The following is a 25,342-nucleotide window of genomic DNA, read 5'->3' on the forward strand; positions in this document are numbered from 1 at the left end:
TATTGATAAACGATGTGAAGCACCCTTACGAATTTGTCGCAGGCATCAGTCACCTTGAGATGTTTCGTGAGTTTCGATTTGCCCACTTCGACAAGCTCAACATTTTCAATTAGAGTTGCGATTGTTTTGATTGCTATGAAATTTACGACAGTAAGATTTATAGAGGGTAACATACAAAGCCGCAAAAACTTCTGAATACACAAGCACGAATATGCGACAAATCCACGTACCTCCCATCATCCCCATGGCAGGACGACTGCAGCACCAGAGTTAGCACCAGTATATTGTAGGAAACCCTATGCCCCTTGTCCTCGAAAGCCGGATCACGGGTTCAAACGTATCCTCTCGCTCCATTCCTTCGCGTAGCGCTGTTTGGGTTACTCTCGCTGCTACTCTCCACTCCGGCTTCGCCGTCCCTTCTCCCACTGTCGCGGCACTGCAGCGGTGCCGGTGGCGGGCATGCCTTACCGCTTCGCGCCTGATCCTCGGTTATCCACGCCTTCGTCTCTGCGTCGCGTGCCTGTATGGCTCTCTGCCGCGTCTATCGCTTCCCCGTTTGCGGAGCGCGTTCCTCTGTGTCACATATCGCCGCTGGCAGTGCTTGCGCCTGGCTGTCCTGCCACCTCCACTCTTGCCCTGTACATCCCCTTAGCTGGCGCAGTGCCGTTGCGGTGACACTAAAAACAATTCTAGCGTTTCGTCCTGTTACTGTCTGTAGTGAAGAGTGCGTGACCTCTACTGGATACCCGTGTTCTCCGCGCATTTTCTCATGCCAGCTCTTAAGGAAGAATAAATATTTGCTACTTTCCCCCCCCCCCCCCCCCTTTCTCCACTACTGTGAACCACTCCACTACTGTGAACCACTATATTATCACCAGAGGGGCGACTCGATAGCGGCGTATTGCAGTGTGTGCTACCGAATCCGATACGCAGAACCGCTTACGTTTTGTACTGCGTGTTCTGTATGCATTACTAAGAAGCGCAATAGTAGGCCAATTTCTTTTCACGTGTCCAGCGCACGCTGGAGGAAGGTTTGGAACGAAAGTCGGGAGTGTGTAAAGGGAGACAAAAGCGAAACAAAAAATAAGTTAAATAAGACTAACGGAGCATTGTTTGAGAACCCTGCAGGCACTCATTTCAAAAGCATTGTTTGAATATTAGATGAGAAAATGAAGATACAAGTATCAGTATATTATTTCGCGCCGAAACCCCAGTGCCGGTATATCAGCGTGACGTCAGGGATTGCAAAGTATGTTTTTGCATTTGTGCCGCGTCGGCTGAATAGAGGTTCCCTAAACTTGCCATGCTTCATATTTGGCTCCTTTAGAACACAATGTAGTCAATCTGTTCCGCTTTATATAATTAGGAGGCCAAAGAAGATGCCATCGGAATCGAAGACGTCACTGAGCCCCCAGGTGCGGGAACTGAAGTAGGCGTCGCCACCCGTATTTCGTTATTGCGCTCTTTTTAGCTCACCAAACGTCCTATCGTTATAAGAGTGGTATTTTTGGTGTTGTGGAATGGCAATTTAGTGATGCAGAAGAAATCACTTTTCACTTTAGTGTCCCTTTAACGCCTCCTTCACATCCGCCGCGGGTAGGGCCGATATTGCCCCATCTTAGGGAGCGGCCCTGGTAAGGGGAGTGCTTGACGCCTGCCTCACCTATGCATAGACTCAGTGCACCGCCATCAATGCCCCTTTCCTGCATCTTCTGTTGTACACGTTTTTGTAATATTCGCAGATTGACGGCACGCTGTTAGAAGGTTTCCAAGTGGGTCGCGGCACCGTCATTTTCTTTCCTTCGCCATATCTCCTCTGTGTTTTTCTAATTTTCGTGCATCCAAGGCACTTTCTAGGAAGGTTTGGAACGACAGTGAGGGAAGCCTACACTGGCAGGGCCACCGTCAGCGCCCCTTTCCTGTATGTCCTCTGGTTCACGTTTTTCTAGTATACGCAAATTCGCGGGACACGGTGAGAAGGATTGCAACAAAACTCGGGCCGTCTACACTCCCGGCACCGTCGTTGTCCCCCTTCCCTGTATATTCACTGTGTAATGAAGAAAGGAGGAGAATGGCATACCGATCATCATCAAGAACAGAGGGCACGAGACCGGCGTTCGAAGACCACCATCTTGCTCTCCGCGCTCACTGTTCCGAGCTACCGCCCGTTTGTTGGACTCGTCCAATAAACCTCCTTACATTTGGTGGATCGTGCGGGGTACGCTCATCGCCGACACCCTGGAACTCCGATCCCGTACGTTGCACTCGACCATGCAAGCTGACGCAGCCCAACCGCCGCCATCTCTCCCGGCCGCCGTTTGCCCTGGCCCGGTTCGCCAGCGAGACCCCCCGGTATTTTCGGGTACGGAAGACCAGGACGTCGAGGACTGGCTGTCGTCCTACGAAAAAGTTAGTGGACCCAACAAGTGGGATGACGCTACTAAGTTGAGTACCGCGAACTTTTACTTGGCTGGCGTGGTGAAGCTGTGGTATACGAACCACGAATCGGAATTTGAAAACTGGTCTGCTTTCAAGGAGGCAATATCTGCCGTTTTCGGTCGCCCTGCCGTGCGGAAGTTACGCGCCGAGCAACGGCTGCGCACACGGGCACAGGAACCGAATGAAACATTTACCGCCTATATTGAGGACGTACTCGATCTCTGCAGGCGCGCCGATGCCTCAATGAGCGAAAGTGCCAAAATACAGCACATCATGAAGGGCGTCGACGACGATGTCTTTCAGATGCTTCTTGCGAAGTCTCCTGGCACAGTGTCTGAAGTGGTAACTCTGTGCCACAGCTACGACGAGTTGAGAAGGCAGCGGGCTCTCACCCGACGTTCATCTCAGACGTACAATCAACCGCTCGCTGCACTGGACATCATGCCTGCCCAGCCATACCTTATCGCACAAATGAAGGAATTTGTGCGTGAGGAGGTGGCCCGTCAGTTGTCTCTCCTGCCGTTTGCTCAGCGTCAGGAGCTCCCACAACAGCAGCAACTGCAGCGACCAATCCCGTTGGCTCCCGTGCTTCGACACGTCATTCAAGAGCAGATTTCCGAGGCCATGCCGGTGCCCATTCAGCAGCAACCTGTCGCCGCGCCTCTTAGTTACGCTGAGGTAGTAAAGCGGCAGCAGCTTCAACAGCCCTCACCACCCCATGGTGTGTCGTATGCTGCAGCCCCGATTCAGCCGTCCGTGACATGGTCTGCTCCCATCCCTGCAAATCCCTGGCGAACGCGCGACAACCGGCCGATCTGTTTTGCGTGCGGTTGCCCTGGTCATATCGCCCGATTCTGCCGCCGTCGCGCGCCAGGATATTCAGACGCCCGTTCACCGAACTACATAGATCGTCCCCGCTCTCGTTATGAAGATCCGGGTCCCCAACCAAGCACGTCTTCACGTGACTATCCGCAACCCACGTCTCGTCGCTCACCTTCACCCCGTCGCCGCTCCTTGTCGCCCATGCGTCGTCGACCAGCCCCTGAAAATGAGGGAAACTAGCCTCCGCAGTTCGTGAGGCAAGAACTGCGCTGTCGAAATGCTCAAGTCCTCGAACTTTGCCGTCGAATATTGTCGAAGTTTTCGTAGAAGGCATCCGTGCATATGCTCTTGTCGATACCGGTGCTGCCGTTTCTGTTATAGACGCCACACTTTGCCGCAAGCTTCGGAAGGTGACCACGCCTCTTGAGATGATGCCCTTACGTACAGCGAATGGAGACCCTGTTCGGCCTATAGCTGCCTGCACTGCTCGACTTATTATAGCTAAAGAACACTACATTGTCGAGCTTATCGTCCTTTCCTCTTGCTCGCACGACATTATACTTGGCTGGGACTTTCTATCGTATAATCACGCCGTTATTGATTGTGCCAGATCTGAACTTGAGCTCTTCCCCTTGTGTGACGAGTCCTACTACCCCGCTCATCAAGCCGCACACAAAATAGTCGTCACAGAAGACACAGAAATTCCGCCGACAGCAGCTGTTTTGCTCCCCGTATTCTGCAACAGCATATGTGATGAAGCTGCATTCTTTGAACCATCATGCCTTCTTCTAAATCGGAAGCCACTTCTTTTGCCTTATTCGACCCTCTCTATTTCGAATGGGACAAGCGCTCTCTGCCTCACAAATCCTCTTCCATATCCCATCAGACTGCTTAAAGGTGAATCCCTTGGATGCGTGCAACCCATTGATGTCGGCCAAATTTTTTCCGTGCAGCAAGATTCAGCTCGACGCGACCTCGACGTCATCAGTGCTCTTACCCCTTCTGATGTTCCAGCTGCTGACCTATTCGATTCGTCCTTCGCAGACGGACTGTCCCCATTTGAACGCACTGCTCTTCTCCAGCTGCTCTACAAGTTCCGCGACTCCTTCGATGTTGCCCAACGTGCCCTTGGCCGAACTTCTACCATTGTCCACAACATCGACACCGGCTCCAACTCGCCAGTGCGACAACGCCCTTACCGCGTCTCCACCGCGGAACGTCAAGTTATTACCGACCAGGTTGACGATATGCTTAAACGCGACGTTATTCGCCCTTCACAAAGCCCGTGGGCATCCCCTGTGGTTCTAGTTAAAAAAAAGGATGGATCGATTCGCTTCTGCGTGGATTACCGGCGCCTAAACAAGGTCACTCGAAAAGACGTGTACCCTTTACCCAGAATTGACGATGCCCTTGATTGCCTACAAGGTGCCGAGTTTTTTTCGTCGTTAGATTTGCGTTCCGGGTATTGGCAGGTACCTTTAGCAGAGGCCGACCGTTCAAAGACAGCCTTCGTCACGCCTGACGGTCTATATGAATTCAATGTCATGCCCTTCGGCCTCTGCAATGCGCCTGCCACCTTCGAACGCATGATGGACTCGGTTCTGCGGGGTTTGAAGTGGCACATGTGTCTCTGCTATCTCGACGACATTGTTGTCTTTGCGCCAGATTTCGCAACCCATCTAGAACGCCTCAACCATGTCCTGACGTGTCTGAAAACCGCTCAGCTGCAACTAAATCTCAAGAAGTGCCGTTTTGCTGCGCGAAAACTTACAATTCTTGGTCACGTTGTATCAAAGGATGGTGTGCTTCCGGACCCAGCTAAATTACGTGCCGTGACTGACTTCCCCAAACCGACGACTCTAAAGCAGTTACGCAGCTTCATAGGGTTATGTTCCTACTTTCGTCGGTTTGTGCGCAACTTCGCCTCTATAATTGCGCCTTTGACCCAACTACTAAGCAGCGCCTCCAATATCTCGTCATGGTCTTCTGAGTGTGACCAAGCCTTCTCCACCCTTCGCCGTCTCCTGACGTCACCACCTATACTGCGCCACTACGATCCTACGGCCGCAACTGAGGTGCACACAGACGCCAGCGGTGTCGGCCTCGGTGCTGTTCTCGCGCAACGAAAGCCTGGGTTCGCAGAGTATGTCGTCGCATACGCCAGCAGAACGCTCACCAAGGCTGAATCAAACTATAGCGTCACCGAGAAAGAATGCTTGGCAATAGTCTGCTCGCTTGTCAAGTTCCGCCCTTACTTATATGGCCGCACGTTTGATGTAGTTACGGACCATCATGCATTATGTTGGTTGTCTTCGTTGAAGGATCCGTCAGGTCGCCTTGCCCGCTGGGCTCTTCGACTTCAAGAGTTTGACATCCGCGTTATATATCGTTCCGGACGCAAGCATGCCGATGCTGATGCACTGTCGCGGTCACCACTATCCACCGAAACTGCGTCCATATCCACTATAGACCTTCCATTGTCAGCTCTTGACGTCGCCACCGTCTCCTCTGCACAGCGCCACGATCCCTGGATCGCTTCGCTTCTTGACATTTTATCCGGGGCACCCACTCTTTCGACCACTCGAACTCTGCGACGCCAAGCTTCGCACTTCAGCATCCGTGATGGCCTCTTGTACCGGCGCAACTACTCGCCAGATGGTAGGAAGTGGCTCCTAGTTATCCCTCGAACGCTTCGCTCTACAATCTGCGCTTCCTTTCACTCCGACCCGCAGTGTGCTCACGGTGGTGTCTTCAAGACCTATGAACGCTTACGGAAAAGGTACTACTGGCGCGGAATGTTTCGCTTTGTCCGCAAGTTCATTCGCGGCTGCCACGAGTGTCAGCGACGAAAAAAACCACCGCATCCTACCGCAGGTTCATTGCAGCCCCTTCCATGCCCAGAACGCCCATTCGACCGCGTTGGAATTGACCTTTATGGACCTTTACCTTTGACCACGGCCGGAAACCGATGGGCTATCATTGCTGTCGACCACCTTACACGATACGCCGAAACCGCTGCTCTTCCCACGGCGACAGCACAGGACGTCGCCTCTTTCATCCTGAGGCGTTTTGTGCTTCGGCATGGTCCTCCTCGCGAACTCCTCAGTGACCGTGGCCGCGTATTTCTCTCCGATGCAATTCAAGCACTTCTCCACCAGTGCAAAATTGTACATCGGACGTGTACTGCCTACCACCCTCAGACGAACGGTCTCACTGAGCGGTTTAATCGGACTCTGGGCGACATGCTTGCGACACATGTTGCATCTGATCAATCAAACTGGGACCTGGTTCTCCCATTTGCGACATACGCGTATAACACCGCTACGCAAGTCACAACCGGGTTTTCCCCCTTCTTCCTTTTGTACGGTCGCCAGCCGACGCACACTATCGACACGTTGCTGCCATACGCACCAGATACCTCAGAGTGCACGCCCGTGTCAGCAGCGGCCCGTTACGCTGAAGATTGCCGACAACTAGCCAAGCGCTGTACTACAGCCGACCAACAACGCCAGAAAAACGCCCGCGATGATGATCACTCTCCGGCCGCAACATTCGCTCCTGGAGCACTTGTGTGGCTGCTTGTACCACCCTGCGCCCCTGGCTTGTCGTCCAAACTGCTCCCAAATTATCATGGTCCCTACCGCATCGTCGAGCGTACTTCCCCCGTAAACTATGTCATTGAGCCTCTTACGCTGCAAGGCGACCGTCGTCGACGTGGACGTGATGTTGTTCACGTAAACCGCCTCAAGCCGTACTTCGACCCTCTTGTACCCACCTGTTAGATCGCCAGGATGGCTCCACCTTTCTCGACGGGGGCAATTGTAATGAAGAAAGGAGGAGAATGGCATACCGATCATCATCAAGAACAGAGGGCACGAGACCGGCGTTCGAAGACCACCATCTTGCTCTCCGCGCTCACTGTTCCGAGCTACTGCCCGTTTGTTGGACTCGTCCAATAAACCTCCTTACAACTGCTTCTTTTTTTCCTAATATTTTCGCATCCACAACACGCTGAAGAAAGGTTAGGAAGAAAAGCGACGGAGGTTTTGGCTAACAAATCAACATTTTACACCCTCCTTTAATGTATCTCCTTTGTGTTTTTCTAGTATTCGCGTATGCACGGTAACGCTGGAGCAGGTTTGGAAGCAAAATGGAGAAATCGAGACTCGCAGCACCCTAATTAGCCCCCTTTCGTGTATATACTCTGTTTAATATTTTTCTAGTATTTGCGCATCCAGGGCAATGCCGAGGGCTGGTTATGAAGGAAAGTGGCCGGATGTTCAAACTCACGGTGTCAACACTTTTCTAGGTTTTCCTAGTACTCCCGCATTCATTCCAACGCTGGAGCAGGTTTTTAGAATAAACATAGGCGAAGTCCAGACTCAACTCGATGTGTTTGACTCCCTATTGTTGTATATTCTTTGTTTGGCATTCTAGTATGCTTCACAGTGCATTTACAGCTACATTGGAGCAAATTTGTTACGTGGAGCAAAGTAATTACGTGGAAGTACAAACCTATGGTGTTGTGCTTCGCTCCCCTTCCCTCTATCTCCTCTGCTTCGTGTTTTTCTTCTATTCACATATCTTGGCGGCAGGTTCTGAAGGAAAGTGGGGGCACTCCAGACTTACGTTTTCGAATTTGGACCTTCTACCCTTTATCTTCTCGATTTCCTGTTTTCCCACTATTTGCACATCCATGGCACGCTGGAGGAAGGTTTGGAACGAAAGTGGCGGATGTTTAGGCTCATAGCGCAGCGTTTTTTACTCTCCTTTACTGTACCTCCCTTGCTTTGCATTTTTCTAGAATGTGCGTATGCACGGTAATGCTCGAGTAGGTGTCGAAGGAAAATGGGGAAGTGAAGACGCTTGGCACCCCGTTAGACCTCGTTCCCTGTACATATTGTTTAGCATCAATCAGGCCAGCATGTTCAAAAGGAAAGTGGGTGATGGCCAGACTCGCAGTACCCGTACTGTTCTAGATTTTTTAGTGCTCGTGATTCCCTTGCAACGCAGGAACAGGTTTTTAGAAAAAGAATTGAAGGAAGACCAGAGTCGTGGCGCCGTGTTTGTCTTCCTATCTTTGTATATTATGTTTCGCATCGTTCTAGTATTCGAGTGTTCGCATCTACATTGGAGCAAGTTTGGTAGTAATTTGGGGGAAGTACAAATTAACAGCGCCGTGCTTGACTCCTTTTCTGCACCCTCCTTGGCTGTATCTCTTTTGTTTTGCATTTTCCTAGTACAGTCTATCCCGCATATATCAAATTATCGCCTATATCGAAAAGTTGAAAACTCCCTTGGGGAATCTCATGCAAAAGTATTGCGCTATTGTTCCGCGTATATAGAGCTCCCGTGCACCGGCATATCGATGTATCGAACTCCATGGTGAGCCACGCCCCTGCAAGTGTGCTTCTCCTCACAAACCTCTTGCGATCTTCCCGCGATCTCACGCGCGCCGCCCCGCAATCTGAAAAAAGGGCGTGTGGGTAAAAACCACGTGACGAGGAGCGATTGGGTGTGAAAGGGAGCGGGAGGGAGAAACCATTCTGACCGCAGGCACCCGTTTCCTGTGTTTTGATTGGCTGACACCGCTGGCGCAGCGAAAAGAACGAGGTCACTGAGGATATGGTGAGGATACAGAAGGCGCTAGAAGGAAGCAATATGAGGCTTAGTCTCATACAGTCAAGCGGATACAATAGCAGAGAAGCAGCTTCCAGGTTTATTTTATGCGGACGGCATTGTGTTGCTAGCTAACAAGCAAATTGTTTTGTAACGTCTGGCTGTTATCTGTGAACAGGAAGGCTGCAATTTAGGTTTGCAATTTAGCGTGAGAAAATCGGGTTTTATGGTATTCAATGAAGACAGCGAACAGCCAGTGACAATACAGGGCCAGGAAATAGCTCGGATAAAAGAACGTAAATACCTTGGTATATAGATAGACGAAGGCACTAGGTATATGGAAAAACAGCAAAAAACAATAGAAGTAAGGGGAAAAGAAAAGCAGCCATATTCAAACACAGGGCTATGGGGCTGTAGCATGTACGAAGTGTTCCGAAGTATGTGGAAAAGTGTAATGGTTCCAGGACCTACCTTTTGAAATGTAGTTGTTTGCTTGAAATCAGGGGTACAATCGAGACTTGATGGCAACCACATGTCAGTGGGTCGCTTTGCGTTGGGTTCTCACGGGAAGACTACAAATGAAGCTGTACAGATTGATATGCACTGTACTTGTTTTGAAGTGAGGGAATCTCACAGTAAAATTCATTATGAGGAATGACTGAGGAATATGAAAGACAATGATTTGGCTAATTGTTTAGGTATTTGTTTGTGCAGGAAAAAGCATTGATTCACGGTGGGGGATAAGAACTAGGAAGGTGATCAGCAAGTATGCAGCCTGTTGAGTGAGCAGCACAGCAACGATGATCGTCGAGCGGAAAGTCGGAGAGGCTGATATAATCTATTAACTACTTGACCACTGGCCTCCTTTAAGCTTTGGGTTGAGCGAGAGCAGGAGGAAAGTAATCATTTCCGCAATAGAGATTAGTGAGACGTGATTGGAGATTAGTGGAAGTAGGGAAATGACAAAAAACGCAGACTTACACAAGCATAGTTCACAACAGGGCGTCAGAAAATAGTAATATTGGAATTCATCATGTTTTTTTTCTTCCGTTTTTAACCTATGTAGGACTTTACACAGTATAATAGCAACAGCTTGGTGGCGCAGCCCACCGCCCCTTTCTAAAGGGGACTCTCGTAACATCCATCCATCCAAGGGTGGGCGCAAAAGGAATTTCAAGCGTTGCCATTCCTTGGGCCTCGAACCCCCCCGCCCCCGCTCCCGAATGCCGTATGCCGGACAGCAGCAGCAGGGGGAAAGCCGAAGGAGGGAAGGATAGCTTTGCAATAATACCCGAATGAATTAATTATTCACAGATTAAATGCAAAATGAAATGTTCTCATTGGGCCCCTTTGGCCTCCTTTCCTCCTGACCTTCTTGGTTCACTATAACATATGATGGCTTTGTTGGGACTCAAAATGCACAGGCTGGCCAGCCACCATGCGGTAATCAGTACAGATACTTCTACTTGAACTTGACCTCAAGTATGGGTCGCTTTGAAAAAATGTATAAGGAAAATGCTGTAAGTTTGGCCATGAGAGTGGGGAGCCCTACTGCTAACCTTGCAGAACGCATATTATGGATGAAAGGAGCATTCAATACTTCAAAAAGATCTGATAGTTAATCGAGAAACATGAGTGTACTATGGATTGCACTTAATGTACCAGCATTTTTTTTTTTGCTGAATTTATCACGCTGAGGCGTAGAGCTCATTAGGGACGCTTAAAGACATAGCTCAGAAGGGTACATACTGTAACATTATCGATTGCTTGAATGATGGTTTTTTGCAATAGGTGTCACTACCTGATGCTTCAAACTGCTTCACCCATAATACACTGCCAACTTGCTCTCAATTTAAGCTTCGTGGCACAAAAACATGCTTCGTGGTTCTTAAACTACGCGAGTGATGAACTGGAACAGATGCATAGGTAATTTGGTATATTGGATGTGTGCAACCTATAGATGCTGAAATTTAGGTACACATCATGCATATCTCGCCTCTGACTTTCATCAAATGTAGAACTGCTTTTTCATGAAGTTGACCAAGTTGTATGTTGGGCTTGAGCGTACGGCATGATGGGAGCAAAAGGCGTAGGGCACTGCAAATTGGAGAAAAGGACAGATTACATGTGCATCCGGAATACACAGACCCTCTTTGGAAATACGGTATTTCTTGGAAAAGGCGTCAACAGGATGATCAGGCTTATCATTGAGGCATATCGCATCGCCAGCTTTGGTGATGAGATGGCTGGTAAAGAGTTGGAATTCATGTGCCTGGCATTATTTTTTTTTCGCAAAACAACCCATACTGTCACGAGTGGTGCTATCTGAGTACTCAGCACATGTTCTTTGCGGCCGAGTGAAGAGTATGCTTTGATCCCGCAATTTGTGTGGTCGTGTCCTTCTTTTCCTCGCTTTCTGGTGGGCTACGCCTTCTGCCTCCATCATGCTATTTCATGTAGTTCTTTCATTGTAGCATGGAAAGTTTTTAGGAGTCTCGTATACTGCCTATAAAAGGGCAAACATTTTTATTTCGCCGATTTCTGCTAGCACACTACAAAATAGTCCGACAAATTGCCCTTCACTTGAACGACATTTTTGACAAAGTCCATGAATAGGTAATTTCTGTATGACATGAAAACCTGGAAATAACTTTTGTTTTGCGAATAGTAGCGGTTGCTTCATAATTGAACTCTAGAATACCACCACACTGATAAGCTGAATAATATATTACTGCATCTTTGGCGCTGCCATGTCATCAGCAAATGCCGCACTATGATAACAGCTATGAATAGTACCTTGTCCAACTGTCATTTCATAGCATATTCTGAAAAATTAACTATGGCAGTTGATGACAACAAAAGTCGTGGTGCAGTCTCTTAGGGACCCTTGTCTGTATACCATTTCTTTAACCAGTTGTTGTGAACGAATGACAAACTGAAACTGACCGTCTCATTGTTCGTTTATAGCATATAAATTTGTTAAATGCGGTTGCATGTGTTGCATGATTTTCTTTGTACCAGAACTTTAGTTTAACATGTCTTTGTTGCAGACCCCGCTCTTGCCAACCGCTTGCCGGTTGGCAAGCGGTTGGCAAGAGCGGGGTTGGCAAGCAGGTTGAGCGGGTTGGCAAGCATGCCGGCGGTTTTTTTTCAAGGAGCTTGCAATATAAAAGCAAAGTGTTGGCTGACGCCGGGATGCAGATGTCCCTCGTCCAAGCAAAAAAAAAAACTCTTTAAAACAGTGAAACGCAACACTCAGATGTTCTGCCTGGGCTGAGAGTATGGCAGTACAGTTGAGGTTGACTTACCAGCTGTTGCGAGAGAATCTCACTTGCGATAAAGATCGGGCCTCAAACCAATTAGCTGATAGAAATAGCTCATATTCGAAAATATTCTGTATGCATCTCTTTATTTGTATTTGAGAATGTTCGACTCGATTCTTAATGGGCTTTACTATTACATTCGAAGATACCTTATTCGCTGTGCATTTTACATAACCCCTCCCTTCCGATTTCTTTTTCAATAAAACGCGTACTCCTTACTATTCAATCAGGATTAAGTTGTTTGCTTTGTTTTTTAAAAAGCATGCTTACTAGGAAGCGACATCATCGAGCAACATGGTGTCTGGCGGTCGTTGACATAAAACTACGTTCTGTGTCACTCAAGATATTTTGCAATGGCACTCAGGGAAAACCTGGAAAATTCAGGGAATTTGGAAATGTCAACTTGGTAGACACCCTGATAGTAGATTTGGCTCGCTCCATCACTGCGAAATACATAATGCCTGTTATGCTGTACGTTTGAACTGCTTGGATTTATAACTATGTTTACGGCGAGATGATTGATGCTGGCTCAACCGCACTATAAGCGGGTACAACTGAAGGCCCCTGGCAGTTCACTGCCCCCCCACGACGATTACGTTACAGGAGTAAAGCGAAAAAGTTTACCATCACTACCAGTAAAGCGAGATAGCCAGCTCAATATCCCCACACTGTCCAGTTTTCCAGGGTAAGAGAATGTAACGCAAGGCGGCGAGCGGAGTCCCCTCAGCGGCCCTCCCAGCGAAGCCATCTCAGATTCACCCTTCAGGCTACGTTCACACGAAATAACTTGACAAAATCTGCCCGCCTAAGCGGCGAATTGGGCAGGCATCCAGCCGCCGAGCCCGAGTGGTATTGGACCGATTTTTTTTTTCACGACGGTGAAGCGGGAAGCGGTTCCTCTTAACCGGGAGCTGCAGTAGCATGTAAGCATGCGGTCGTAAAATTTCACATTTTACATTCTGCACTGACTATTTTTAGGAAAAGCCAGTAGCTAGAACTGTCAGAACTGTCTTCTTTATCTTCCAGGGTAGACGAAAGTCAGACGACACGTGCAGTTGCGCGAAATGATACTTTGAATAACTCCTATGTCAATGAATGGACATACGTCTGGAAATAGTGTGCTGATCCATTGAAGAGTATACCTACCTGATGCCAGCCTGTTCCCTTGATAACACTGAAGTACAGTGTTGCCCTACGTCGGGCTAATGTTGCTGACCCGCCACAACAACAGGCTTGTGCAACCGAGCGCAAGCAGCAACTTCGTACCAAGAGTCTGGCAACCTACGAAGCAGTCGTTTAATGAACTGTCGGCATTAATCCAGTGATAACCAGTGCTGCACATTTCAGCTTCACTGGTTAACCATCTGTACGGAGTGCTTGGGCATTGATGTTTTTCTTATACCAAATGATGTGGCTCATAAGCGGACATATGGCTCGTAGGTTTGCTAAGTAATAATAGTCTTTATTTGTTTTGCCGCAGATGGACGAGTACCATGAGGACGCCGCTGCAATAGGTAAGCCACAGTATTTCATGATTCAAGATGTTTTCTGTTCACTAGGACGCTTGGGCTGGCACAGACGCCTGGCCGCAGAAGTGATCGAGGCACCATACCAAAGTAAAATTCTGGAAAGCACCTATAGCAGCTGCACATCTATCACTGGCTCTCTGATCCTAAGTTCTTCCGCCATTCTAAAGTAAAGATGATTTGGCAGGCTACTGACAATCAGAGCCTTCATTCAGTAACATGGTCAATTCTAAAAAAAAGGCTCACTGATGGTACTGGAGATTGCTATCAATCGGGCAGCCTGTGGGTACAGGCTGCCTGAATGTACACTGAAACTATATTTATGCCCACACAGTTCTGCACGTCACGTGGTTTGCAACCTAGGCACCATGCTCTTTGTAGAGCAGCAGCAGCAGCAGCTGCAAGGAATTTCATTTAAAAACAAAAAGCGGTGGGGGGGGAGCACTCCATACCAGAGACCACAAGTACAAGAAGCCCCACTTCACAAAACACCCCAAAGACTAAAAATATGGTACCTTTAGAGAAGTGAAGAGAAGGGGAAACTTTGCCGTTTCCTCAACCTTTCCTGCCTTTCTGCTCACTTTCTGGAACAGATTTCTTTGTTACCGTTTGACATATTTTGTCTTCGTTTGCTTTGTCACGTTCCTTGGGCTGCAATGCAGGTTGTTGTATTCTTGCTTTCTTATCTTGGCCCTTTATAAGTTTACGATATCGTTATTCATCTACCCTGAAAGTGTGCTCTATGTGAAAGTAACATAAAGATGTCACTCCAAAAAATTTGTGTTGTAAAAAAAAAGCAACAATGTCACGACGTTGAGGACGTATTTAGCTGTGCAGTCAATACTTAACAAGCCTTCTATCACGTTTTTTTTACTTTCCCCACGCTATCCACAAGTAAGACGGAGAAAAATTCTGCTGAATAACATTGAATGAAATGTTCTCAAGATATCGCTCCGAAACTTTTATGGGAGCATCAGGGGACATTCTATACATTTGTGCGAATTTTCATCAAAACCCATGAAGAAACAAGGAAGTTCACTTTCAAAGCCACGTCCCCCATTAACTAGTTTTCAGCATCTTTGTCAGTCTCCAAGTTTTTGCCCCATTTCACCACAGGAACACCGCATTGATTTTACACCTTTCTATTTAATGCTAACGGTGAACTTCCAGTCAGGACCTGACTATGTCTCCCTTAGGCAGTCCAACCTATTTTTATCCTTCTGTAAATTTCAGTCTCTTGATCAAGGTCCTTTGTGAGTAATTGACCTATGGTGAATGTGCTCCTTCACAGACCCTACAGACTGACCGGCGACCTTGAACTCTTGTTCCCTTGCCCGGCTATTGATAATTACCTTCCTCGTCTGCATATAGACATTCAACACCCCTCTTTTATTACTCTCTCTGTTCAGGCCCTCAATCATTTGTTGTAGCTCATCCCCGGTGTGGCTTAACAGGACAATGTCATCTGCAAATCTGAGGTTGCTGAGATATTTGCCATTGAGCCTTAACAGTTTAATTGCATGAATACTTACAAGCATTCGGTGAATAGCATTGTAAAGACTGTGTCTCCTTGTCTGACCCTTGTCTCACCCCCCTTTTTTATAGGTATCTTCCTACTTGTGGAGAATTGAGGTAGCTGTAGATACTTTCCAAGATATTTATGTAAGCATCCTGTTGTACTCCTTGCTTACATAATGCCTCTGACTGCTGGTACCTCTACTGAATCAAATGCCTTTTCGTAATCTATGAAAGCCTTATAGAGAGGCTTATTGTACTCTGCGGATTTTTCGATTATTTGATAAATGACATAGATGTGATCCATTGTAGAGTGTCCCTTCTTGAAGCCAGCCTTTTCCCATGGTTGACTATAAAGTCCAGTGTTGCCTTTATTCTATTGGAGATTATTTTCGTGAATATTTTACATAATACTGGGAGTAAGCTAATGGGCCTGTCATTTTTCAATTCTTTTAACGTCGCCCTTTTCTGGATTAGTATAATTCTTGCATTCCATTTTTCTGGGACCCTTGCAGTCGATAGACACCTCGTATAAAGAGTGGCTCGTTTTTAAAGCATTATCTCCACCATCTTTGAATAAATCGACTGGTAGTCTATCTTCTCGGGCTGCTTTTCCCAGTTTCATGTCTTGCAGTGCCCTTCTAACTTCATTGCTAGTTATGGCAGAAGCCTCTAAGTTGTTCATTACTACTTTGAACGGAGGTATCGCGGCTGCTTTTGGTACTGTACAGGTCAATATCGAATTCTTCCGCTGCTTTTGCTCTGTCTGAGAGATGGCTGATATTACCCTGTTTGTCTTTGAGGGCATATATCTTTGTTCGTCCGATGCCTAGTTTCCTTCTCACTGTTTTCAGGCTAGGTCGATTTTTTACTGCTTTTTCAGCCTTTCTCAAGATATAATTTCTAGTATCTCTTAGTTTCTGCTTTTTGATTAGTTTTGTTGGTCACATTCATTCTTTGTCGTTTTTTTTAATAGGTCCCTTGTTACTTGGGAGTGCTTACCTACTGGTTGCCTTGGGGCCTTACCTCCCACTTCAGTTGCTTCTTCTAAAGCCAGCCTAGTTATGGTTTATCAGTATTGCCCTTACTCTCTTCAAATGAATGGATCCATGCGAAACGCAGACTGATGAAAACATGTATAAGCTTGCTGCTTGCCGCTTTTCAAATAAAGAAAACATCGGCCCCATCCGTCGAAAGCCGTGAAAGCCTGCATTGTGCGGTGGGTCCCTCCAGGCAGATGAAGCGAGTCAATCGGGACACACTCTGATATCGATGCCAGGCTGAAGAAAATGGAGGCTTTCCGGGAAGAGCTTGTGAAACAGGTTGAACAGATAAAAAATGAGCTAAATAGGGAGCGTGATGAGCGGAAGGTACTGGAAGACAGACTTCAAGCAGCCGAGGAAACGTCGAACGGGGCCACCATTGTGAACGAGAATGGTCATGACAATTGAACGTAGTCCCCCAACTTGACAGGAGAGGGAGTCTCAGCAAAAGATGTGGGAATGCGTGTAACGTAGGGAGGAGGTAGCTGGAAAGTGTGGCACCTATTTTGAGGCCGCCACAGGCAAAGCAGGAGCGCGACTCACGCGGAAAAGGTCAAAGAGAAGGAGGGAGAGGTGCGAGAGAGTGAAATGGTGGCTATTTCCGGCTAATCAAACCTGGCTAGGTGCTCAGAAGGAATTGTGGAGAGGGTGACAGGCGATTGAATAGTGGCGATAGGTACATTTCCAAAGTGGACGCTGAGTTCTGCCATGAAGCGAGCAAAAAAAAAAGCTCACGGAAAATACGTACGTGCACAACCTTCTAATAGTACCAGGTGGGCTAAATGACGTCCTAAACAGTAATGGGAAAGGATTAGCCCAGTTCTTGGCGAAGGGGGTGGGTAACTTGCGTGGGCTATCCCCTCAGGTGCGTATCGTAGCATTCACAATGTTAGAGGTGCGTGTACGAGACAGATGTACGAAGAACGGTAGTGGCTGCTAATGAGGCAATATGGAATATGAGATGATAGAAAGGTTTGGAGGTTGTTGAAGCAAACAGGGAAGTGAGAAGGTGTGGTGGTTGTAAACGAAACGGGATCCACTTGAAATACAGGCTTGGACGAGAAAGGGGCTGGTGACTTGATAATCATGCTGTTGCTTCTTTAGGAGGCCCACGCGCGCTTCAGGAAGCCGGGGTAGGTAGTAAGGAAGAAGGTCCCCTAAGGGAACCTCAGTATAGCATCACGATTATTAACCGAAAAATGAAGAACCGAGAAAGCTTGCCATGCAGTAGGCTACGTAAACATGCAGGGCAACAGAAGAACCGAAAAGTGGGCAGAGATTGAGGAGCGCTTCACTGGAGAAGAAATAGAAAACAAAAAGTGCATGCGGTTAAAGGAACGCCCCGTAGAGACCCGGAAGAACTGTCAGTGATTGAGAATTACGTTTGGGAAGGGTTCAACATAACTAAGTTAAAAAGAAGGGGAGAGGAAGTCAGAATGCTTATCAATCTGGTAGCCAAATGGAAAAGAGTAAATTCAAAATTTCAAGAGCCTCTTTGGTTACCAGGCACATTTAGTAGGGAAAAAACTTGGCTGGGCGTTACGTATTTTCGAACCAGAAATAATTGCATATAGAAGAATTAAGAGTTAGTGGAGTGCATAAGCGCTGATATTAAGGGTTTCGGGAATGATGCCAAAATTATCCTATTAGGTGATATGAATGCCCACATACAAGATTTAGATGGCTATAGCGATAACAACGAGAAGTCAATGCAAGAGCTCTGTGAGCATCATAACCTCGTTATCGTGAATACAGTGCCTAAGTGTGAAGGGTAGATCACGTGCGGAGTAGGAAACTGTCTATCAACCATTGAAAACTGTCTGATGACAGAAGGAATTCATAAGTTGAGATAAATGGTCATTGATGAGGAAGGGCATAGGAGCACAGGAAGCGACAATAAACATATCATTTTGAAAATGGGATACGAGGTGGGAAAGAGAGCAAGGAGTTCAAAATGGCCAGTGCAAATTTGTGCGCTGAACAAATAACAAATATAGTCACTAGAGTCGAGAAAGAACTTGGCAAATGGCCAAGTCAAGAGTGGGAAGATAGTGAGCTTCCAAGCGTAATAACGACAAAAATACAGAAAGATAAACCACATGTTCGTTGGAAAGGGGAAAAAAAAACGAAAAGCTGGTAGAACAGGATGATAACGAGAAGCGATAGTGGAACGACAGAAAGCATCTCGAGAGCAAAGGCACGCAAAGAACGCGCAGTTGCCTAGGGATGAAGTAAACAGTAAATGTGAAATACACACCGGGAGAAAAAAAATGTATGGTTCAAATGGTATTGCAAGCAAAGATAAAGGGTGAAAGTGAACGTTGGTTGTCAGAAATACATGAGAGAAAGAAGAGCGCACCTAGATAATTTTGGGAACACCTAAAATAATTAGGCAGGAAATCAACAGAAATACTAACTATTCTGGAGGAAGATGGAAACAAACTGGAAGCGGAAGCAGCAATAAACTACAGCCGAATCTTTCCAAGACAACGACGAGGTTATGTTTGGAAAAAAGAAGAAATCATTAAAGATTACCAGATGGAGAGGGAGCTGGTACTGACAAATTTCAACTGGAAGAAAACCGAAAATACAAAAGCACACAGCCACATGGCTAGACGAGGTTCCTGTTAGGCTGAATAATGAACTGGTACCAAAAAGTAAATCAGCGCTCGTGAAAGCAATGACAAAAGCTTTAAAAGACAGACGAATACCATCCAGTTCGCGACAAAGTAAAAGAATGAATTTAATTTATAAAGGTATGGGGCAGAAAGATAGTTCACTTGTATAGACCGTTGACGGTCGACAATGCAGACGATCAAATTAAATCTGCAAGCATGGGCAGATAATAAAGGCATTTTGGAAGAACTTTCGGATGGCTCTAGAATAGGTAGGAGTTTTGGTGATAAAATATTTGTTCTTACTCAGTGTATTGAAATATGAAGAGTAGAAAGTTGACCGTTATATGTGGCCTTTTTAGGCATTACAGGAGCGTATGACAACGTAGACCGCAACGGTTTGTGGGGTATTCTGGAAGGGGAAGGCTTAGGTGACGATTGTCTACAGCTTTTGAGAGCTTCACCTAGAAAATACCGCTTGCATTGAAAGGGAATGGATGAGGAGCAAGGAGAAAGTTGCTATCAACAAAAAACTGAGGCAGGGATGCCAATATCTCCCTGTTTATGATGTACATGATGTACATGGTGAGGATGGAGAGGGCACTTGAAGGAAGCAATTCGGGTTGAATCACTCATACAAACAGGCGGGTAGAGTAGTAGAGGAGCAGCTTCCAGGTTTATTATATGTGGACGACATCGTGACGCTAGCGCAGAAGCAAAGTTATTGGCAACATGTGGCTAATATCTGTGCACTGGAAAGTGAGAATTTAGGTTTGAAATTTAGCGTTAGAAAGTCAGGTGTTATGGTATTCAATGAAAACAGTGAACATACTGTGGCAATACAGCGCCAGGAAATACGTAAGATAAAATATAAATACCTTGCTATATGGATAAAAGAGGGCAATAGATATATGGAAACACAGGAAGAAATTACAATCAAGGGGAAGAAAAATGCTGGCATAATGAAGCACAGAGTGCTATGGGGATACAATCGGCACAAGGTACTCCGAGGCATCTGGAAAGGTATGATGATTCCAGGACTTACTTTTGGAAATGCGGTTATTTGCTTGAAATCAGGGATACAATCAGGACTCGATGGGAACCAAAGGTCAGTGGGATGCCTCGCATTGGGCGGTCACGGTAAAACTAGGAAATGAAGTTGTACAGGGTGGTACGGGATGGACAAGTTTTGATGTGAGCGACGCTCAGAGTAAAATTAATCATTAAGAACGACTGAGGAATATGCAGTCGTTCAGAAACAGAAAATAACAGAAAATAAATGGGCTGGGAAAGTATTCAGGTATTTGTACAGGAATACCATTGATTCACAGTGGAGGAAAAAAACGAGGAAGCTTACCAGCAAGTGTGCAGCCTGTATGGTAAGCAACACTGCAAAAAAGAACTTCAATCGGGAACTCGGAGAATCTCATGGGCGGCGGTAAGAAACCTGCCATGAGTATCCACTTAAGGGGGAAAAAACGAAATCTGGAAAGGAAAAATTTATGATAACTCAAAGGGAAACTCATCACTTTCGGTGCAAGATATAAGAATGAAGAAGCATGTGCTTGCTGCAGCAAAACTAAGGAAACAATGGAGCATGTTTTATTAGTATGTGAAGACATCTGCCCTGTGGTCGATTTAGGCACCACTGGCCTCCTTGAAGTCCTTGGGTTCAGCAAAAGCACGGGAAAGGTAAACATGTCCGCCATAGAGATTAGTAGGAGGTTATTCTAAGATTGGTGGAAGAAAAGTAGAACGACAAAAACCGGAGACGTACAAAGGCAAAGCTCTGAGTAGTGGTCAGAAAATGTGGTTGTGAAAGTTCATCAGTCTTTTTTTTTCCTTCTTTAATTTTTAGCCTAGGCAGGACATTAGGCAGTATAATAGCAAGAGCTTGTTGGCCTATTCCTCTGCCCCATTCCAAAGGGGACGCTGATAACATTCATCCTAGAGTTGTGTGGGGTCGCGTCGCGTCGCGTCACATTTCCGTTTAGCCGCCCCATCCTGGCCTAGCCGATCCACCAAATGCTTTGATGCGATATTTGGGTGTTCAGACTCATCAGTGAGGCATTGGTAAGTCGTGCCTTGTGAATTGTTCTAACGCGTCGTGCTTAACAATCGGGTGTCAACGAGATCTAACAAACCACGCTTGCCTCGCACACAGCCCCGTATATGTCGCGAGGTGGCGCAAGCGGCACGAGTCGGCCAAGTCGGTGCCTCGCTACCATAGCCGAGCTACGTCGTGACGTTAGCTCACTGCCGGAGATATCGCCGTTGTGTCTGAACGTTCGCCGTTGTGTCTCAACTACAACGTGGGGCGGCCGCGAGCAAAACGGAGCGCGTCAACAGGAGCTGGGAACGAGAAAAGCTACTGGGTGGCGTGCAGAAGCTGCGACCTTTGGACGTAAATTGATGACACACCCTTTCAGTCTCTGGAGGAAGCACGGTTGGTGGATCGATATGAATGTAAACATTGCGTCTGGCTGAGCAGAATAAAAGACACAAGTTTTTGCACCAGCTAAGATAACATAAGAGTGGGAACTGCAAGCGCAAAGAATAATCAGCTATGCAGGAAGTTTAAGATCAAAAACTGAAGGAAATTCGATCTCAGCGGCAGCAAATGACCCACAGATGCGACAACCTCTTGTCATAAGGGAACCAAATGAAGGCGCAGTTCACGACCCAGAGAGGGGAGACGACATACAGGGCCTATGTGGAAGGAAAACCCTTATGACACTGGAGTGGGGAGCCAGACAGCACGAGAGATGAAATCGGAGACACCCGAGCTGTCCACAAAGGACTGGAGAGAGGTGGGCACGCAAAACCAGAAAGACATCCATACAACACCGGCTAGTCACACCGGGACAGCCGAGAAGCATGGGATGGAGCATCAGGAGCTTGATGTCAGCAGAGTTTCAGAACATGCAGGCTGGCAGGTAAAAACGAACAAGAAGCGAAAGCAGATGCGCGAGAGGCCACCACCGATAGAATCCTGTAATCCCATTGGGCTCCAGCCAAATGCAGGAAACACCCGGGGAACTATCGAAAAAGGACGCTGTGCATTTGTCTTCGGCGATGTAAATGCTCACAGAATGAGGTTCGCTACCCTACAAGCCTCAAAGTGGAGGAAGCTTGTGCTATGTCAGACAAACAAGGAAGCCGCCTTCCGGGAAGTGATTGCAGAAGCGGACGCAGTGGCCGAGGTTTGGAGCACAACTGAGGCGATGGTGGTGTTACACACTGATCTTAATGATACCATAAGCGAAGACACCAGTCCTGACATAGCAGTGCGCGAGCTCAAGGACATGGTACAGACTTGGCAGGCAAGGGCCTATTCACACCGTTGCATCACATACGGTGTCCCCGAGTCAGTATGGAACACGGACATGGTGCGCAAGGAGTGCAAGCTCCTGAATGAAAGCCTGAGAGGAGTATGCACAAAACTGGGACCAAGTATCGATTGTGTGAGCACTACACGGGCGCCGATAGGTGAAGCGCACAACCTAGTCTAATAGGAGAGCACTACAGAGGAATTAGGCACATGCCTGCGTCAGCTGGCCGTGCAAAACAATAGACACTGACAAACACCCACCGCATGGCATCGCTCATGGCAGCTCTCGGACAGGCGATGCTACAGACGGCAGGGAAGCAAGGTTAGAGGAACAGCAACAAGGCTTCCCGAAGCCCCAGACAGTAGAGAGAGGGAGACCCTGGCGAAGCCTGAAGAGTAAAGCGGACGTCTTCAGAGATGGATACTTGAATATGAACACGGCCCATAACGCGGGGAAATGGGAAGAGTTGTATCATGCCATGGAAGCAGAAAAGATCTGTGTGTATGTGGTGGCTGAGCCGCATCTGAGAGATTTAGAACTACCCATACATACAGATTGGTGCTGGGCCGGCAGCAACTGGAACGGTAATGAACGCAAAAGAGGCGGTGTTGGTATTCTGTGGCGACAGAGTTTATAGTGGGAAGAGGACAGCGCAGAATGCGCCGAGCATCTTTGGATTCCCGGTGATGTATTAACTGTGCCTACGGCCATACTTCACAGTGCGTGACATTCAGTCGAACTCCAACGAGCCGCTAGTGCAGCACATATGCAATGACGTGGTACATAAGGCAAGTGATAAGGAGCTGCTGATAGTTGGGGACTTTAACGGTAATATCTCAGATATATCGCAGGCACAGATGCCTGCGGCGAGCTCCTCCAACAGATTGTGGAACACCTGGCGATGTAATAACTGTGCCTACGGCCATACGTGTAGTATACTTCACAGTGCGCGACATGCCATGGAAGCAACTCGAACGAGCCGCTAATGCAGCACATATGCAAGGACGTGGTACATAAGGCAAGCGATAAGGAGCTGCTGATAGTTGGGGACTTCAACGGTAATATCTCAGATATATCGCAGGCACAGATGCCTGAGGCGAGCTCCTCCAACAGATAGTGGAACACCTGGATGTGGAAGTTACTAACCTTCGCCCAACGGTGCGATGGGCAGCCTACATGGGGTGCACGGGTACGGGTGACCTGTATTCATGACGCTTTCGCATCACAAGGCCTCGCTACATTCCGCGAATGCTTCAACACAAATGAGGAGGGCAAACACAGCATTGGAAGCGATCACTGCTGTCTCCATATGGATTTCACCAATATACAGCGGTCGCCACAGTCCAGCTGTGACAGGTAGCTGCCACACGAAGCAGTCGCGACGGTAGCGGCATAATGTGAGGAAAGCGAACAACAGCGCAAGCCAAGACATAAAGAGACACGTGTTAGACACGTGTCCGACCTTTGGCCGAAGAAAAAGATGGCATAACTGGAGCTTTGGAAACCTAATCACCCTCAGAGTAGTCTCCTTTGGACTCCACACACTTTTCCCAGTGGTGCTGCCATGATTGGAAGCGTTCCAAGAAGGCCTCTTTCGGAATGAAGTTTAGCTCAGAGTTCCTTGCAGCTATATTCTCCACTCTTGTCTGAAGTCACGCTCCTTTCAATGGCCTTTTGATTTTGGCAGAGAGCCAGAAGTTGCAGGAAGTCATATCAGGAGAGTAAGGAGCCTGTTGAACTAGAGAAGTCTGGCTTTCGTCAAAATGTCTCGATCAAGTGCGAGGAATGTGTAGGAGCCTTGTCGTGATGGATGCGCCAATTTTCTGTTGACCACAACTCTGGTCTCTTGCGCGGCACAGCAGCAAGTAGGTGACGGAGCGCATCCCTGTGGTAATCTTTGGTTATTGTTTGACCCTGCGGTGCGTACTGGTGGTGTACCACACGGTGGGAGTCAAAGAAAGTAGTCAGCATCACTTTGATGTTGCTGCGCACTTGGCAGGCCTTCTTTGGTCTGGGTGACGCGGAATGCTTCCAGATTGACGACTGGGATTTGGTTTTCGGGTCGTACCCATACACCCAAGACTCGTCACCTGTTGGTAGGGTGTTCATGAAATCGAGGTCACTGTTTGTAGAATCCAGCATGTCCTGTTAGACTTTACGTCGAAGTAGCTTTTGCTCCACCGTGAGCAGCTTCCGCAAGTTTCGCCGAACCTCTCATGGCCAAATCTCCGGTCATAATGGAATGTGCTGAAAAAGCGCTGATGCCTAACTCTTCCGCAATTTCTCGGATTGTCACACGACGGTCCCGCGTCACCACAGCTGCACTTCGGTAATGACCTGGTCATTTCAGCATGTTGATGGCCGACCGGAGCGTGGCTCGTTCTGCACCGATGTGCGGCCGTCTTGCAACCGGTTGTACCGCTCCTTAATCTTTGTGGTGCTCATAGCATCGTCACCGAAAGCCGTCTGAATTTTCCGAATGGTTTCCACTTGGCTGTTGCCCAGTTTCTGGCAAAATTTGATGCAGTTGCGCTGCTCCAGTCGCTGTGCCATTTTCCTTGCAATAAGAAACCGAGGGAAGCACTATGCACTAACTCACTCAAATGCTGCGTCCCAGCAACTGACGCTATCGGCAAGCAGGAAAAAAATTTGCGCATGCGCTCGAAGGCTCTACGTCGGCTGATGCAAGCGCGCTTGTTTAATATGCATCAGGCGTTTGAAAAAGGAATAAGGTCGGATACTTTTCTAACAGACCTCGTTCCCAGGTTTTGTGTCAACACTGGAACAGCTATTACATCGACGCATGATGCGCAGCACCAAATCGCGACAACATAGAAAATCATGGCGGGACAAAGAAATAACGGACGAATGGCAAGCGAGGAGGCAGGGAAGTATAGAACATTGGCGTACAGTCACAATAGGAATCTCAGGGGCCTGTGCAGCCGTGTCAAAACGCTACCTGGTGCTCAAGCATAGAGAGCAAGCATTTGTGCAGATTAAACTTGTAGAGGTGAATATGCAACAGTTCCAAAACTTACGAGGAGAAGGGGGATCTATGGCACAGAACTTCTGAACTACGTGCGTTCACTGGACAGAGGCGATCAATTT

At 47.5% G+C, this 25,342-nt stretch overlaps 1 protein-coding gene across 8 annotated transcripts in view; it reads left to right on the forward strand.

Moving 5' to 3' along the window:
* LOC139052897 (uncharacterized) overlaps nt 1-25,342 on the forward strand; it is a 355,309-nt gene that overhangs the window by 126,129 nt on the left and 203,838 nt on the right. For 5 of the 8 annotated variants that reach the window (XR_011510109.1, XR_011510111.1, XR_011510110.1 and 2 more), the window contains exon 14: nt 13,684-13,717. The exons of the other annotated variants lie outside the window; for them this stretch is intronic. The gene's annotated coding sequence lies outside the window, so the exon portion shown is untranslated. The remainder of the gene's footprint in view (nt 1-13,683; nt 13,718-25,342) is intronic. 8 annotated transcript variants of the gene reach the window in all.

Source organism: Dermacentor albipictus, unplaced genomic scaffold (assembly GCF_038994185.2).
Source record: "Dermacentor albipictus isolate Rhodes 1998 colony unplaced genomic scaffold, USDA_Dalb.pri_finalv2 scaffold_42, whole genome shotgun sequence".
Taxonomy (NCBI): domain Eukaryota; kingdom Metazoa; phylum Arthropoda; class Arachnida; order Ixodida; family Ixodidae; genus Dermacentor; species Dermacentor albipictus.